Here is a 16,559-nt window from a genome sequence, read left to right as displayed (position 1 = left end):
AGCCCCTGGAGAGCATCTGAAGGGCAAAGCTCTTGTGGATTTTTCTAGCCCCAAGAGGTATCCTAAGTAGAAGATAGCTAAACTTGCTGAGGGCCAAATGTGTGCCAGGCTAAACAGAAATCTAGTTTTATTAGTGTGGGAGCTCTCCAGAAAGCACAGCCCTGGACCACAATGTTTGTGCCGCTGAAGCATAAAAAGTCCAAAGACATCTGGAGATTTTTTTGTCAAAGCTTTATTCATAAAACTGAGCTTTTCATTCGGTGGGTGGGCGGGAGTCGGGGGGAGCTGTCTGCCTTGATTGGGGAGAACACTTCCTGTTACAGAGATGCCCCAACAGTTGTTGGGATACTGACAGCGAAGCAAAGACAGCAACTAGATGTAAAGTCTGGTTCCTTCAATACCACCTATGACTATCAGGTATGCATCTTATGCCACAAAACTAGGGTGGGAAAAGGTCTCATTTCGTTATGTTGGCTAAATTAAGTATAATTTCCTCTGTGCCATTTATTGAACTATTAGGAAATTCCTCCCTCATTGTTGATGGATATTCTTATTCCCTCAGAGACATGTAAAGGTCCTGGGGTATTCCCTAGTCCCAAACATTGGGGAGCCCCATTGGTGTCCGGCCTAGTCTTGTGTGCTGCTAAGTTCCCTGCCAGTGAGCCAGCATTGTCCCCTGAAGGCAGGAAGCCCTATCTTTCCAAGCCAGGGTTGGGCAAAAGATTTTGTGCCCAAGATCATTTCCTCTGGCTCCTCCATCAGAAGTCTGTCACCATCCTTACCCTGTCACCAAGAAGGCAGCTTTGTGAAGGGTCTGGTCATTGCCATGCGAAGAAGCCCACCCCCTTCCAAGATGATGGATGACTTTTCTGACCTGACCACTTCTGCCGCCCTTGACTCTTTGAACCCCCAATCCTTCTGGGACAATTCAGCAAGAGTCCTCCTGAATGCCCGTGGGTGACCCATCTTCTTTCTCCACCTTCATTCCTGTGGGACCTTTCTGAAGGTTGGCCAATCTCTGGGCTCCCTTGTCAAGCCCATGTTAACAGCCCATTCAGGATTTCCCCAACTGGCTATCACAATGCTGGGGTTAACTTTCAGCTGATATCTGTGACCAAAAATTGACATTCACTTGTATTTTAAGAGCTTGGCATGTCACCTGGATCTCTGGTTTACTGTGATGGACTGCAGTTCTGAACAAGCTGAGGCCTCCCGTGTGTGGTGTTCGGAGCTGTATCCCCAACACCTCCAGCAGCGGCCAACACGAGTGCATGTTCCATAGTCAGCATGTGACACGTTATCCACAGACCTTCCAGGCATACCTTAAGGCCACAAATTATCCTATTTCCCATTATACCCCTACTTCTAGCAAGGTGTCTGGCTCAGAAATAAATGCTCCTTTTAATGAATGGACCTCCCCTCTGACCAGCTCTCCATAGTCCCAGCTCTTAATTCTGCTATGGAAATCTCCCACTCCCGGGTCCACCGGACTCTCCAGGAAGCTTGCACATTTCCCAGCCATGATCACAGCTCCCTGATGTTAAGCCCTGTTCCTGAGTCACGGTGGTCGTCTCAGATTTCCTCAGGCTCCCAAGACTTAGCATAGCTTGTGCTTCCCGTGCCGCAGTGTGAGGCGGGCATGACCTGTGCCCGGTGGGACATGCCAAGTGTCTCCACATATGCTTTTTAAGTACTGGCCCACATTCTGCTGCTGCCCCTCCACAGCCGCAAACATTACCAACCAGTCACAGCTTTCTCAAGTGGACCCAGATCCTTCCCTTGGCATCTTTTCAACTACACCGAGCTGACTAAAGGTGGCAAAAAAACAAACAAAAAAAAGTCAGGACAGTCCACAGGGAAGGCAGAAAAAAAGACTTGACTTCTGGATGCCTGTATCAGGAACTGGCTGGCCATGAAGAACACTTCGGCCATGAAGAACACCTGCCCCCGCAGAGGAGCCCATCCAGGCGTCAATGCATCATGTCAAGTTCAATTTCAAATACAGAAATTGGACAATGAACTCCAGCCTTTCATCACAGCCTTTGGGACCTGTTTCCTCTTGGAGACCCGTCCATCTGGAACGTGGGAATTAAAAAGTTCACACATGCACATGCACATCCTTAGACCAGCCTCACATGATTGCAATTACTGATTTACCCCAATTATCTTCAAAAGCCTGGCCGAGGATACCCACAAGGTCCACCAATGGCAATGCTCCGTGTTCACCCTTCTCCCTCTCACCTTTATTCCATAACCTGTCCGCTCAACCTGACATCATGTATTTTACTCCTCAAGTAAACTGACCAACTCATCCCAGTTTACCCAGGACCTTTCTAGATTTAACAAGTCAGTCCCATGTCCTAGGAAACACCTCAATCTCGGGCAAACTAGGGCAGTTGGCCACAAAAGCAGGCATTTACTCATGAGCCAGTCCCCAGAACTCTGGCCAACCCACTTCCTCAAGGACATCGGTGCCTACCTCACTCCAGCCCACTGTCACCAGTCCCCTTCTGAAGCCCTGGCTTCACTGATTCTCAAACCTTCCACTCTTTCATGGGCCTGAATCTGAGCTAGCTACGGACACCTGGTTACCTCCCAGTCCCAAGGCAACACCTCAGACTGTGGCCTGAATGCCAAGCCCCAGGAGCATGGCAAGAGAGGCTCAGGGGCTGAAAACAAGACTGGCCTATGATCCACTTCTCCACATCCAACCTCAGTGCACGCAACTTGTTAAAGACTTTAAAAGGCAGAAGAGCGAGTCCATAAGGTTTATTGAATGGGTGGCAGAAAGGAAAGTGATGGGCAGCTGCAATTCAAGAGAAAAAGTCTTGGTCATTAAGGTCATTCCAGGCACAGCAGAGGGACAGGGGGCTGGCCTTCCCTGTCCATGGCTTCTCAGGGCCCTGCTGTCAAGACTCGGAGCCCACTGACATGGACCCCAGCCCCAGCCCTCTGGGCTCCCGTGTGGAGTGCGGAGCCGATCCATTACACTCCGAGGGAGAGCAAGAGGAGGTGCTCTGGGGATGCGTCCTCCGGGGGTCTCCCTCGCCTTCCTCTGTTCTTCTCATGTCCGCTAACACCAAGAGAATCTTTAAAAAAAAAAAAGAAGAAAAAGCAGAAACAAGTGAGACCAATGGTTTTGAGTTCCCACCCACAGAGAAGCAAACCAGGTTACCCCCGGCCTGTGGGTCCCCAGCACTTGGCAGTAACTCACCTTGGAGAGGTGTTATCAGCAAACCCAGATCCCAAGTCATCCCAAGGGCCCCTGACTCATGGCCTTAGGACTTACTTCATCAGCTCCAGATCTAAGGCTGACCTACAAGGGAGAAGAAGCATACACACATCCAGTCTCCGTTGCCTCCTTACCCCAAGGGACATCACTGAGAGGGTCCCCTAAGCGCCCAGTTTATGAATGCCATACTAGATTATCACCAGAATAGAAAGGAGAATAAAGGAAGGACATCTTCAAACGTCAACGCTGCCAGACCCACTTGAAGGAGAACGAGAAGACATCACAAATGCTTGAGGACACTGAGCGAAGGACCCCCCCAACCCCAACTCAATCCCTAGGGCTCTACACCCAGAGGTTTGAATTACCAGGTCTGGAGTGGGGCACGGGATAATTTTTTTCAGAATGGTCACCATTGTCCCTTAAATCCTCCAGGCTGGCTGAGGAGCCTGGGCCCAGGAACTAGGCTGTGGGATAGGACAAGCCCCTGAGGCAAAGGGGGCGGAGAGCAGGTGTGAAAGCCAAGGGCACTCTCTTGGGTTCTTCAACCTGGCTCCTGGGTACCAGGTGGTACGTCATTCTCACTACCCGCACCTCGGGGCGAGATGGAACAAAACCACCTGGACGACAGGTTCCCATCTGCAACACAAGACCCAAATGTAAAAAGATCTCAGGACCTAGACAGGAACCCCAACCAAAAGTGGGGGTCAAAGGGATGGACACCTTGACCTCACCTCCAACCTCAGCGCCCTTGTTACCTGAGAGCCAAGACATGCCTCTCAGTGGCCCCAGGCTATATTATCTCTCAGGGGCCCCAGGTTGGCTGTCTCTCTCAGGGGCACAAGGCTATCTCTCCCACAGGCATGAGGCTTTCTCTCTCAGAGGCACCAGGCTGTCTCTCTCAGGGACACCAGACTGTCTCTCTCAGGGGCCCCAGGCTGTCTCTCCCATGGGCATGAGGCTGTCTCTCTCTGAGACACCAGGCTGTCTCTCTCAGGGGCCCCAGGCTGTCTCTCCCACGGGCATGAGGCTGTCTCTCTCTCTCTCAGAGACACCAGGCTGTCTCTCTCAGGGGCCCCAGGCTGTCTCTCCCACGGGCATGAGGCTGTCTCTCTCTCTCTCAGGGGCCCCAGGATGTCTCTCAGGGGCCCCAGAATGTATCTCTCAGGGACACCAGGCTGTCTCTCTCAGCGCCCCAAGCTGTCTCTCAGGGGCCTCTGGCTGTCTCTCTCAGGGACACCAGGCTGTCTCTCTCAGGGGCCCCAAGCTGTCTCTCTCAGAGGCCTCAGGGGGTCTCTCCCAGGCTGTAACTGTCTACGAAGTGAAGGCACCGTGGCGGGTCTCTGGTCCTGGAATACATCGGCAGCGCACCACGCGCAAGGCAGCGTGCTGCAGATGGATGCCCACACTGAGTGCCCTGTCAGCAACAACACCCTCCCAGACATGAACCAGAAAGCAGGCTAGGAAGTCTGTAGTCTATAAATACAGACTTCAAAGATCCACAGGCCTGAGAAATTCTTCTTCAGTCAACCCCCTGGGTTGCCCTTTCCAAGAGAACCCACAAAGCACAGATAAAGTCAGTGAAAGGAAAGCTACAGACATGGCTATCAGTCAACACACTCTCCTCCCATCACTGACTGACAAGAAAACTCCCCCGGCTCTGGCAGACCATGACAAATGAGAACTTCTTCTATTGACTCAGAACTGAGAGAACTCCCCCACGGCCCTACAGCAGGCCCCACCTGTATTTCTCTTTCTCCATTTATCTGACATCACTGACAGCTCCTGGAGAAGCAATCCACTGTGCTCAAGAAAGTAAGGGAGCAAAGACAACACACACACACAAGCAATGAATTCACACATTGTCCTGTGTTCTCATGGGCTAGCCTCTACTCCCACAAATTCATAAAGCAGAACCCATGATTTGGGATTCTCCTGTGTGCCCTCAAGGACTATTATGAACTTAGTCCAGGGTGAGGTCCACATAGAAACATATAGACTGATTTCTGACACGGGGATCTGTAATATGAAATGACAGAATGAGCCCCCAGAGGTCAGGGGGCTAGCCCAGTCACGCATCACATGGGAGCCAGAAAAGGCCCAAGCTCTGAAGGGAATGGCAGAAAGAAAGTTAATGTGGAGCATGCCTGGGTGGCTCAGTGGGTGGTATGCCTGGGTGGCTTTTGGTTAAGTGTCTTGGGTTTCAGCTCAGGTGATGACCTCATGGATGGCAGGAGCACGCCCTGTGTTGGGCTCTACGCTCGGTGTGGAGTCTGCTGGAGTTTCGCTCTCCCTCTCCCCCCACCACTTCTCTCCCTTGCTCCCTCTCTCTCTTAAATAAATAAATCTTAAAAAAAAAAAGGAAAAATGCTTTCGGCTAGAAAAGATCAGGATCACATGGTCACACCACCACCATGAAAAAGTCCTTCACGGCTATCCCAGCTGTTTTACAGAGGAAGTGGCGATTGAAAATAGGTCACAAAGCTACACGGGTTCAGAGGCCGGCCCAGGGATCTCTGGTGCCTAAAGCTACATGCTTTCCATCAGGGCACACCAGAAAGGGGGCTGCCCCAGGGAGCCCCTCACCTGAGGTCCATCCCCTCTCAGCATGTGAGGGACTGCCCACAGCAGGACCTAACTGCAAGCGCACTTCCTCATTCAAACCCCAGGGCACAAGTATGTGACTTCATGGATGCACAAAACAAACTTCCAGAGAAGGATCTGGATGCCTTACCTCGGGCCCCACAGCCTAGTCCGGGCTGGGAAGACAGCACCGCTCACGGAGCTTCTGCCCACGCAGACCCACCTGCAAGACACAAGGCACATGTGAACGCTCGCAGCAGGCCAGGCGGGCACAGTGGCCGGCAGACCACAGCGGTCACAAACATGGCCTGTTGCTACTAGTATCTGAAAGGCCACACACTACCGCCTCAGGGACAAGAACTTTACTCTAGAAAGGGGTCTATGGATTACCTGTGACAGGATTAAGGTCAGTGTTAACCTATGCGCCTGAGAACAACCTGTCACATAGAACAACAGTCTATGTCAAAAGGTTGTGGAGGCCAGGTTTTGGGGAGCACGCCACGCTGACCGGCAGCGACCAGCATGGAGCAGGAAGGGAAACGGGGTGGGGGAGGCGGGCATGTCCTCCACCTAGAGTGTAAGGGCAGCTTTCATATATATGAACCATGACGCATGCTGCCCAGCCGGGTCACCACTCCATTCCCTCAATCTAAGGGCTGGGGAACACCGCCCCCTGCAGACCATGGGCCCAGCCCATGCCCAGGATGAGCAAGAACCACCCCAGGGAGAGAAGGATGCCTCAGCCTCGACCAGGCAGGCTGGCTCAAGGGCCCTGCCTCCACACTGACACGCCACAATGGGATAAGCCCTCTGCCTCACCATGTGGCACTTTGGGCTCCTCTGTCTGTGCTTGCTTTTTTTTTTTTTAAAGATTTTATTTATTTATTTATTTGACACTGGGGGGAGGGGAGGAGTACAAGCAGGGGGAGTGGGGGAGGGAGAAGCAGGCTTCCTACTGAGCAGGGAGCCCAATATGGGGCTCGATCCCAGGACCTGAGATCATGACCTGAGCCAAAGGCAGACGCTTAACGACTGAGCCACCCAAGCGCCCCTCCTCCATCTTGTTTTGTCCAAGTGCTGTGTCAGGCACCAAGACGGAGCCACTGCCATGTAGATTACAGCAAAGGGGGTGTGACAAGCAAATCACCAATGTCCAGTGGGACCAGGGCTGAGGGTGTGGGAAAAAAGTGCAATGAGAAGACAGAGAAAGCTTCCTGGGGGGAGGCCTGGGAGAAGAGGGACCCCACCATGATTCTACCACTGGCCCGTGAACAGAAACACCCCAAGGAAGGGACCTGTTTGGCCAAGAGGGCATTGAGTGAGCCACACAGTGCCAGGTACAAGGAAGTAACACAAATCAGTGGGTAAAAAAGACATGTATGAAAGCTCCAGAGTTTGGAAGGGACGGGATGACACCTTCTAACACGGGGAAATGCTTTCAGCAACTCCTCTCCCTGCACTATCAATGACCAGGGCACAGGCAGCCCACGATCACTTTCGAATGCAGGAGCAGAATAGGGCATGAGTGAGCCGAGAAGGGAAGCCTTGGCTGGGCAGCAGCCTGGGAACTGGGAACTGGCCTGAACTCGGAGCCTGGCACACATGCCCATGACCAGACTGACAGCCTGGTATCACAGAAGCTTCCTCTCTCTTGCACAGGTGATTTACCAAGCCCACCCAGAGATAAAGTGGTGACTGACGATGTAGAAATACTAAGGATTCGTGGTTCTGGAAGACTGAATGTGAGTGGTCATATAACGTGTGCTCAGCTCTACACCAAAGAGGAATCTCGGTTTGCCTCTAAAATGCAGCCCTCTGACCATCCCAATGCTGCCGCTTTCCACGTCACAGGAGCCTTCATCAGGGGCTCTTAGGAACAAAAGAGGGCCCAGACCTGTGCCCACCAGATCCAGGGGAGAAAGACAGCTGGGAACACAGGGAAGTAGCCTTTCCCTGCACTCATCCCCCCCCCCCGACCCACCTGAACACCTCAGGCCTCACAGCCCACACAGACTTGAGCTCTAGAGAACCAGGTAGGACACCACTTACCTGGGACCTCCCAATCCAGGTTCTCCCTGAGGTCGCCTCTCACATACGTGGAACAGCAGTCACGAGACATTCCTGCAGGGGACAAGAAGCACTTGGAACCGCTTTACCTATCTGGGAAACCTTTATGCTCACGAACAAGAAAACACTGAGGGAGTCTGGGTCTTAGGAGGTAAATGCACTGAAAGTCTCCCTCCCCGCATCTACCTCGTGCTCCGTCACCTAGGGCTGTCCTAGTCTAGAACCCCTGAACATAAAGAAAGCCTTGCAACTTTTCCTGTGCCTGCATTACCAGTGACCAGGACACAGGTAGCCTGTAATCCTTTCAAACACGGGCAGAAAGCAACATGTGGCTTCGGAAGTTAGAGACCAGAGTCAGAAGACCACAGCAGTGGTTCCCACAACCAACTCAAGACATGCCCTGAAGCAGGACCCACGCTCGTGCTCCCTTTATAAAACCTCACAGAAACAGAAACCATCCTGAGCCAGGCACAGAGAGTACGCCATAAGACACCATAAGACACGTCATAAGCAGGTGCCCAGAGGCACCTAAAAGGTGGGGAGGAGGAGGAAGTGTGGGAAAGCTCCAGAGTTTGGAAGGGACAGGAAGGGACCCTCCAAACACGGGGAAGCGCTTTCAGCAACTCCTCTCCCTGCACTATCAATGACCAGGACACAGACAGACCATGATCACTTTCGAATGCAGGTACGGAAAAGGCAGAAGGTGAGCCAGAAAGAGAAGTCCCTATTAGCCCCCCAGCTGCTCCGCCAAGCTCAGGACCCTGGGCATCATCCCTCCTTCATGTAAAGACTCTATTTCCCATCATTAACAGGAAGACCAACTCCTGGGAAAAATGCCTACTGTGGGGGCGCCTGGGTAGCTCAGTGGGTTAAAGCCTCTGCCTTCAGCTCAGGTCATGATCTCAGGGTCCTGGGATGGAGCACCGCATCGGGCTCTCTGCTCAGCAGAGGGCCTTCTTCCTCCTCTCTCTCTCTCTCTGCCTGCCTCTCTGCCTACTTGTGATCTCTGTCAAAAAAATAAATAAAATCATTTAAAAAAAAAATGCCTATAGTGTGCATTCACCCCACACATACTGCCTGAGTTCCTACTAGGTGCCAGGCACCCTGGGCTCAAATACAAAGAACACACAGGAGACCTCTGTCCTCCCAGAGCTCTAAAAAGAAACGGAAGCTCAGGACAAGGAAGGACCTGAGCCAAGATTATCCAGCGGGGCCACTGGCTGAACCAGCATCTGAACCCAGACCTCTCTGACCCCAAACCCACCCCACCTACTACACCAGAAGCCTTTCTGCGCAAGCGCTTTGCAAGAAGGGTCTCAGAACCTGCGCTCCAGGATCACCTCCCCCCTCCCCGCGCTGTGGCAGGAAGGCAACCCATTCCCTGGTCAAGGGGCTCGGGCCCAGTAGCACTTACCCAGCAGTCCTCACCCCTGCACACAGGGGCGGCCTCAGGCGCGGCGGATCAGGGTTCTGTGGGACAGAAGCGGGTGCTGCCTGCCGCACGGCCCGCAAAGCCGTCCAGGGGACAGTCTCCATCTGCTTCCCAGACAGCCGCAGAGTCCGCACGGCCTGGGCACGCAAGACAACAGGGAAGGGGCTTTAGGGCCAGGCAGGGACGGAGCAATCACATGCTACCCCTCTGGGGCCCTGCGAGCGCCCCCAACTGAAAGCTCAGACAACAGCTCCGCCCAACCGGCGTTTTCACGCTCTCCGTTAACGACGAGTGACGGCAAAACGGGTTCACGCTCCTCAGGTCACTTCGGAGGCAAACGATGAGTGGTTCTGGGGGACTCAGGGTCCGGAGGTGGGTGCGTGCGAGCAAATGGCGGGGGCCCGGGCGGGAGATCCGACCCGGGGCACCTTTCTCGAGGACCCACCTCCCGAGAGGACCGCACGCAGCGGAGGGACCGGACACGGATCCAGGAGCGAGGCCCGGAATCCGGACTGACCTCCGCCGGCTCTCCCCGCCCCCCCTGGAGGTGCGGGTGGGGCGCAGAGGACGCGCCCAGCGATCCCCCGCAGTGGACTCACCTCGGGCTCCGCGACCTACGACGCGGAACAGCAGCGCTGACAGAGCCGACAGCGCAGGAAGGTGCGGATGTCTGGGGATTGCGGGCGATGGACCCCGGCGGCGTGGGACTCCGCTGCTGACAGCAGCACAACAGGACACGCTCCAACCGCTCAGCGCCGGCGGAAATGCAGCTCGAGGGCGGGCTGCGGCCTAGAGCGGCGTCTCCGGAGGCTGATCCCGCGCAAGCGATCCTATTGCGCCCCCTGGTGGCGCGGAGCTCAAATTCTGACTCCGTAGAGCTTTGGATCATTTCCAAGACCAACCTGGAATTTGGGAAATAACATTCCCTCGCTTGTTTTGCTTTTCTCTTTATTCTGTTTTTGCCACTGCTTTGTCATTAACTTATAGAAATAGTCTTCCACGTGAGGAGCTGTGATTAGCAAGAGCTCATGTTGATTTCAGGTAGTCTGGACAATAGGGTTCTTGCCTGATGGACCACGCATTCTCAGTACCTAGTTTAATGACTGGCCCAACTGAACCAGTGAATGAATTCTGACCATATATTTCAACATCACCAGGTTAAAACATTGTTCTGATGACCTGAAAGTGGAACGTGAGAGTGACAAGGAGATAAATCTAGAGAGATGGGCAGGGGCATTGCTCAACTTTGTCCTCAAAATGAGTCCTTGAAGCAGAAGGGAATTGATCAGATTTGCAGAGGCAAAGACAACAGACAGAACCCCCCATGCTCCCGAGAGGACACTGCATACAGGCTTGAGACGGGGCTCATGGTTCCCAAACCTCCCAGGCACTAACAGTGCCTGCACCCTGGGTCATGTGTGTCCCTCAAACCTAAAGTAACCCTGCCACTAACTCAACGCACATTCTGAGGTATAAACAGCCCACCCTTGTGCCCAAGGAGGGGGTCCCCCCAGTCCGATTCCTGGAACAGACTAGGTCAGTACAGAGCAGAAATCCAGTGAACACACTCCATATTGCATACCTGGGAGGAGCCTGTGGGATTCCAAGACTGTGGGAACATTGGGGAACTCTGTGAAGGGTAGGGACCATGGATGCTGTAGCTATGAGGACACTGGGCCATGGGGTCAGGTGCACAAACTTGAGGCCCTGGTGCCCTCTCCTGCCTCCTGTTCTTGCTTTTATGCTCCATGTGACCTTGACTGAATGACCTAAATTCTCAGCCCATCTTGAGGTTTCCTTTTCTGAAAAATGGGCAAAAGCATAGCTTACCCCTCAGAGCACTGCTTCGAGAACTACATGAAATGATTCTATCAAAAGCAAAGCACAGAGCAAATGGCCAAGCATGGTAGTTGCTATACTTTAGTATTTCTGAGAAAGCCAAGGGCTTCTGTCACTGAGAGGACACTAGGATTATTTATGAGGCTGAGAGAATGTGCTGTGCTGGAAAAGTCTGAGATAGCGCTGTCTGTAGAAATATAATGGTAACCACATATGTAATTTAAAATGTTCTGGGCTGCCTGGGTGGCTCAGTAGGTTGAGTGTGTGCCTTCAGCTTAAATCATGATCCCAGAGTCTGGGGATCGCCTGGCTTCAGGCTCCCCGCTGAGCAGAGTCTTGTTTCTTCCTCTGCCAATCTGCCCCCACTTGTGTGCTCTCTCTGAAATAAATAAATAAAATCCTTAAAAATAAATAAATAAAAATAAAATGTTCTAAGAGCCATATTAAAAGGACACAAAAAAGGGTGAAATTCATTTTAATAGTACATTTTATTTAAACCAATATAACCAAAATATCATCATTTGAGCATTTTTTTAATATCTTTAAATTACTCATGAGATATTTGCTGTTTACTCTGACAAAGTCTTCAGAATCTGGCGAATGTTTAACACTGACATTTGACATTTCCAGCCACTGTGGCTGCTGGCTGCTGTGTTCATCAGCGCAGGTCTAAAGCCATCTGACCTTGATCAGCTCTTGCAAGCCACAGGAAAGAAGCCCAAGCAGGAGACTGAGAGCATGCCCCTTCCACAGCGCCCAGCACTTCATGAGCCTGGGACATCCTAGGAGGAGAACGGCCTCCTGCACGGCTCAGGCTGGAGGCCTTATTGTCCCAAGCTGGAGATTAAGGCAAGGGTGCCCTAAGAAGATTATAAAAGGGCAGAGCCACGATTCAATCCTAGATTATTCTCCTGCACCCCTTGCACCCCTGTGATGCCAGGGAGGGAATCCAGGACAGTTTATTTGTGCATCCCCAGTGCCTAGAGGAGGCTGAGCATCTAAGAGGTGTGGCTGATGCTCATTAATCGTTAGCGTAACCGGATGTTAAAATGGACATTTCAGCAAGGCACCAAGGAGGCGCCACGATATAGGAATAAACTGCTGAGCAACAACAGATTGCTGCTGTGGTAAGCAAGCTGTGGCCCAATCCTGGCAATTTGCGAAGGTTCCATCTGATAAAATGGAAGCTGCCTCCCAAGGAAGGTGTTGGACCGGATGCAGAATTTAGGAAGGAAATAACTGAACAACGACTGCTCGTGACTCTGACTTCTTTAAGTTGAGGGTATGAACAGTACAGTTAGACATTAAAAGGAGGGAGAACTATGAATTATATTTCTTAAAATAGTCCCACCCCCTGCCCCAAAGAGGGAGAACAAGAGAAGTACCTGAGTATCAGGGGTTCTGGCAAAAACACGTGGGAGCTTGATATATGTCACCTGGAGTTAGGGAGCACGGGGGAGCCTCACCTGACCCACTCCTCAGTCCAAGGTTCATCATTTTATTGAGCAGGTGTAGCATCTGTGGTAGTGATGTTGGGTAGTGGCTGGAGGAAGACAGACAAGGACCAGGGAACTGAACTCACACCTGTTCAAAAGCAGAATGTTTGTGTTCATAAGAAGCCTCGGCGATACCCCCTAACGATGCACAACGGCAGCACGCATGCGCAAAAGCCCCAGCCCGCCTGCAACGAGGGAGAATGACCTCTCCGCTGGGGGCGCTAGAGGGCTCCAACTCGTAGATCTTGACTACCGCTTGTCCTCAAGAGAAAAATCAGACTGCGCCTGCGCATAGTGACTGGCCTAGAGCATGCGTGTTGACTTAGGGAGTTCTTGGAACTATTTCCAGAACCCTACATGAATATTCCACCCTATGATTATAATTGCCTGTAAGAATCAGAATCCTAATTTGAGAAACAAGGCGGAGGATTATAGGGGAAGAGAGGGAAAAATGAAATAAGAGGAAACCAGAGAGGGAGACAAACTATATGAGACTCTTAACCTCAGGAACAAACAGGGTTGCTGGAGTGGAGGGAGGTGGAAGGGATGGGGTCGCTGGGTAATGGACACTACGGTGGGTCTATGTTGTGGTAAGCGCTGTGTATTGTGTAAGACTAATGAATCACAGACCTGTACCCCTGAAATAATACATTATATGTTAATAATTTTAAAATTAATTTAAAAAAAGAAGTAATCAGAATCCCACATCGACCCAGCACCACTCAGATTCTCTAAGCACACCTGCACAACCCTCTCTTTGAGTGTGTACTTTTGCATTGCAATAAAGCTTCTCTACTGTATTTTTCTCTGATTAGTCCTTGAATTCTTTGTCTTGGGGAAGTCAAGAACCTGGCGCCAGCTGGTGGTTGAGGGCTCAGGACCTGAGAATGTCCACCTGCTATCCAAGAGGTCCTGCCCAAGAGGGTGCCTGCTAGGGTTAGGGGACCCTCAGGAAGGCCTGTCTTGTTCATATCCCTAGGAGAACAAAGGGTGGGTCCTTGGGTCCTCCAAAGAACCCCTGCAATAGAGGCCAAGAGAGAAAGACCTACATAAAATACATGCCCAACCTGGAGAGAAGTCTCCGCTTCACCTTAACATTTATTCCTTCTGTTCTGATCCTGGAGATATAGGCGGTAAGAGAATGGACAGAGTCCTCCTTGTGAAAATAAATACATTTGGATGAGGGAGAAGTGCCCTGTCTCCTCTCAGCAGATAGCAGCACACCCTACGCTTGGCCCCAGATAGCAAGAGAAGTCTTACCTATAATTATGGAAAATGTAACTTATATATATACTAGACTTATCATTATCAAATGGAAACAGTGTTCATAATTTTAGTGATAAAGACTTACAACCTAAGAATGATCAGAAAAGCTATGAGGTGTGCCTGATATTTCTCTAAGGATAGGGAATAGATACTTCCATTTAGGAAGTCTAAAGAGGCAGGTAAAAAAAAATGTATGATTACATACCAGGAGTCCTGATTTCAACATACTGGTCACATTAATAAAGATTTGGGCTATAGCTGGGAGGTCAGCACTCCACCATCCTGGAGTTTGTGACCTCACAGTGGCTAAGAGATCCCTGTGTGCGGAGCCCCTTCCCTGGGAGAGATGAAGCTGAGGCTTGCTGGACAGATTGTTCCAAAGAGGTGGTGCCCAGGGTCCAAGCTGGAAGTCCAGAACCAACCTTTTGAGGCCTGCAAGAGTTCCAGGCCCTGTCCCTGCATCAAGAATGGTCACCATGCTGGAAACCATCCTGTATCTGTTCATCATCCTCATCTGCTTCTTGATGCTCATCTGTTACTTCTTCTTTCGGAAGGATTAGGCTATAGCTTCTGCAAGGTGGGACTGAGGCTTGATGGAAGCCATGGCCAATCTAGCCTCTCAGGACATCTCAAGCACGACGGGCTCTTTCTAAGCTGCCAATGGCCTGGGTCTTGGCCTGTTTTGGGGTCTTCAACAGCCAGGGACCTTCACTGGACCCTTCCCACAAGGGTCAGCTTCCACCTAGGTCTCCGTCCCTCCTTCTCCCTAGGTCCCCTAGCTGGGTCCTCCAACCCTCACATTCTCTCTTGTAATAGTTTTGCTTCTGGTTCATTTTTGTACTGGGCTGTGGACCACTGGTTCTGGAGAGGGACTCAGTGTGGGTTCAGAGAAGGTATAAATGTTTCAGGTCTCTGCCATGGGGACAGGCATGAGAAGTGGTGGCCCACCCCCTCCAGAAACTAGCAAAGTTGGGCCATGATGAACTAGAGTCCTAGCTGAAGACTGATGTTTTAGCAAGAACACTGGACTTTCCTTCTATCCATCGTGGAAGATCCTTGAAAAAAACTGTCTTGACTACTAAATCTGGATGGTCGCAGCTAATTACCTTGGGCCTCCCTGAACAACAACCCTGTACCTTCCTTGTTAACTAAATCACTGAGATATATGTGGCTTATTACTTAAACTTTCCTGGCTTAAATTTTTTGCTTGAATACTTGGGCATTCCGGGATAATATTTGGCTTTGCCCCGATTATCTTTTGCCATGGTAACTAACCACATCAATTCTTCACTCTTAAGACCTTGGATCTTCCTGGTCAAGGGCATTGGACATCCCTTCCCCCACACCCCCACCCCTGGCTATTTCTCTGAAGACTTCCAGGATGAAAGCAGAAGAATGCTTCTATGATTCCACCATTATGTATAATATTGGTTGATGGTTTACGTTATATATTCTATTTTTAGAGTTGTAAGAACTTTTTTTAAAGATTTTATTTATTTATTTGACAGACAGAGATCACAAGTAGGCAGAGAGGCAGGGAGATTGAGAGGAGGAAGCAGGCTCCCTGCTAAGCAGAGAGCCCCATGTGGGGCTCAATCCCAGGACCCTGGGATCATGACCTGAGCCGAAGGCAGAGGCTTTAACCCACTGAGCCACCCAGGCGCCCCTAGAGTTGTAAGAATTTTTGAAAAGTTATAAATGGGTATTGATTATTATCAAGTGATGATGATGATTATGACAATGATACTAAAATTTATTAAACAGCCTTACTGTAACCCAACACCTATTTAAAAAAAAACACTTATAGTACTGAGTTTCAATGTATTATATTACATACCTTTAAATTTTTTAATTGTGGCAAAATACACATAACATGAAAGTCATCATCTTAACCATTTTTTGAATATCCAGCTCAGTAGGATTCAGTACATTCACACCGTTGTGGAACCAATCTCCAGAATTTTTATCTTTAAAACTGAAACTGGATCCTTGAAACAACAATTCCCAATTCCTGGCTTCTCCAGCCCCTGACAGCCACCATTCTCCCTTCTGTCTCTGAATTTGACTACTGCAGGTGCTTCGTACTAGTGGAATCATACAATTTGTGTCCTTTTGCATCTGGCTTATTTCACTTAGCAGCAAGTCCTCAAGGTCCCTCCATGCTGTGGCATATGTCAGAATTTCCTTCCTTCTTAAGGCCAAATAATATTCCATTGGTGTGCTTGTGTGTGTGTGTATCACGTTTTTTTATCCACTCATCTGTTGTTAGATACTTGAGTTACTCCAATCTTTGGCTATCATCAACAGTGCTGCTATGAACACAGGTAGACAAATATCTCTTTTTTTTTAAAGATTTTATTTATTTATTTGACAGACAGAGATCACAAGTAGGCAAAGAGGCAGGCAGAGAGAGAGAGGTGGAAGCAGGCTCCCCGCTGAGCAGAGAGCCCGATGCAGGGCTCGATCCCAGGACCCTGGGATCATGACCTGAGCTGAAGGCAGAGGCTTTAACCCACTGAGCCACCCAGGCGCCCCGACAAATATCTCTTTAAGATTACATTCCTAACTGTTTCAAGAATATACCCTTAAGTGGAATTGCTGGATCATATGGTAATACTATTTTTAATTTTTTGAGCAATTGCTATAC

General features: G+C 50.5%; 2 non-coding genes across 2 annotated transcripts; both read right to left on the bottom strand.

The window, feature by feature from the left end:
- Window positions 1-7,188: 7,188 nt before the first annotated feature.
- On the bottom strand, window positions 7,189-7,321 carry LOC116860033. Its single transcript, XR_004381256.1, has one exon. It is a non-coding gene; the product is annotated as a small nucleolar RNA SNORA71 (small nucleolar RNA).
- A 1,111-nt stretch (window positions 7,322-8,432) lies between these two features.
- Window positions 8,433-8,566, bottom strand: LOC116860032. The gene has a single exon (XR_004381255.1). It is a non-coding gene; the product is annotated as a small nucleolar RNA SNORA71 (small nucleolar RNA).
- Between the last annotated feature and the right edge of the window lie 7,993 nt (window positions 8,567-16,559).

The sequence above is a fragment of the Lontra canadensis genome, unplaced genomic scaffold (genome assembly GCF_010015895.1).
Source record: "Lontra canadensis isolate GAN:19392208 unplaced genomic scaffold, GSC_riverotter_1.0 scaffold169, whole genome shotgun sequence".
In the NCBI taxonomy this organism is placed as follows: domain Eukaryota; kingdom Metazoa; phylum Chordata; class Mammalia; order Carnivora; family Mustelidae; genus Lontra; species Lontra canadensis.
Note: the sequence above shows the minus strand (reverse complement) of the source record. Positions and strands in the feature narration are given on the sequence as shown.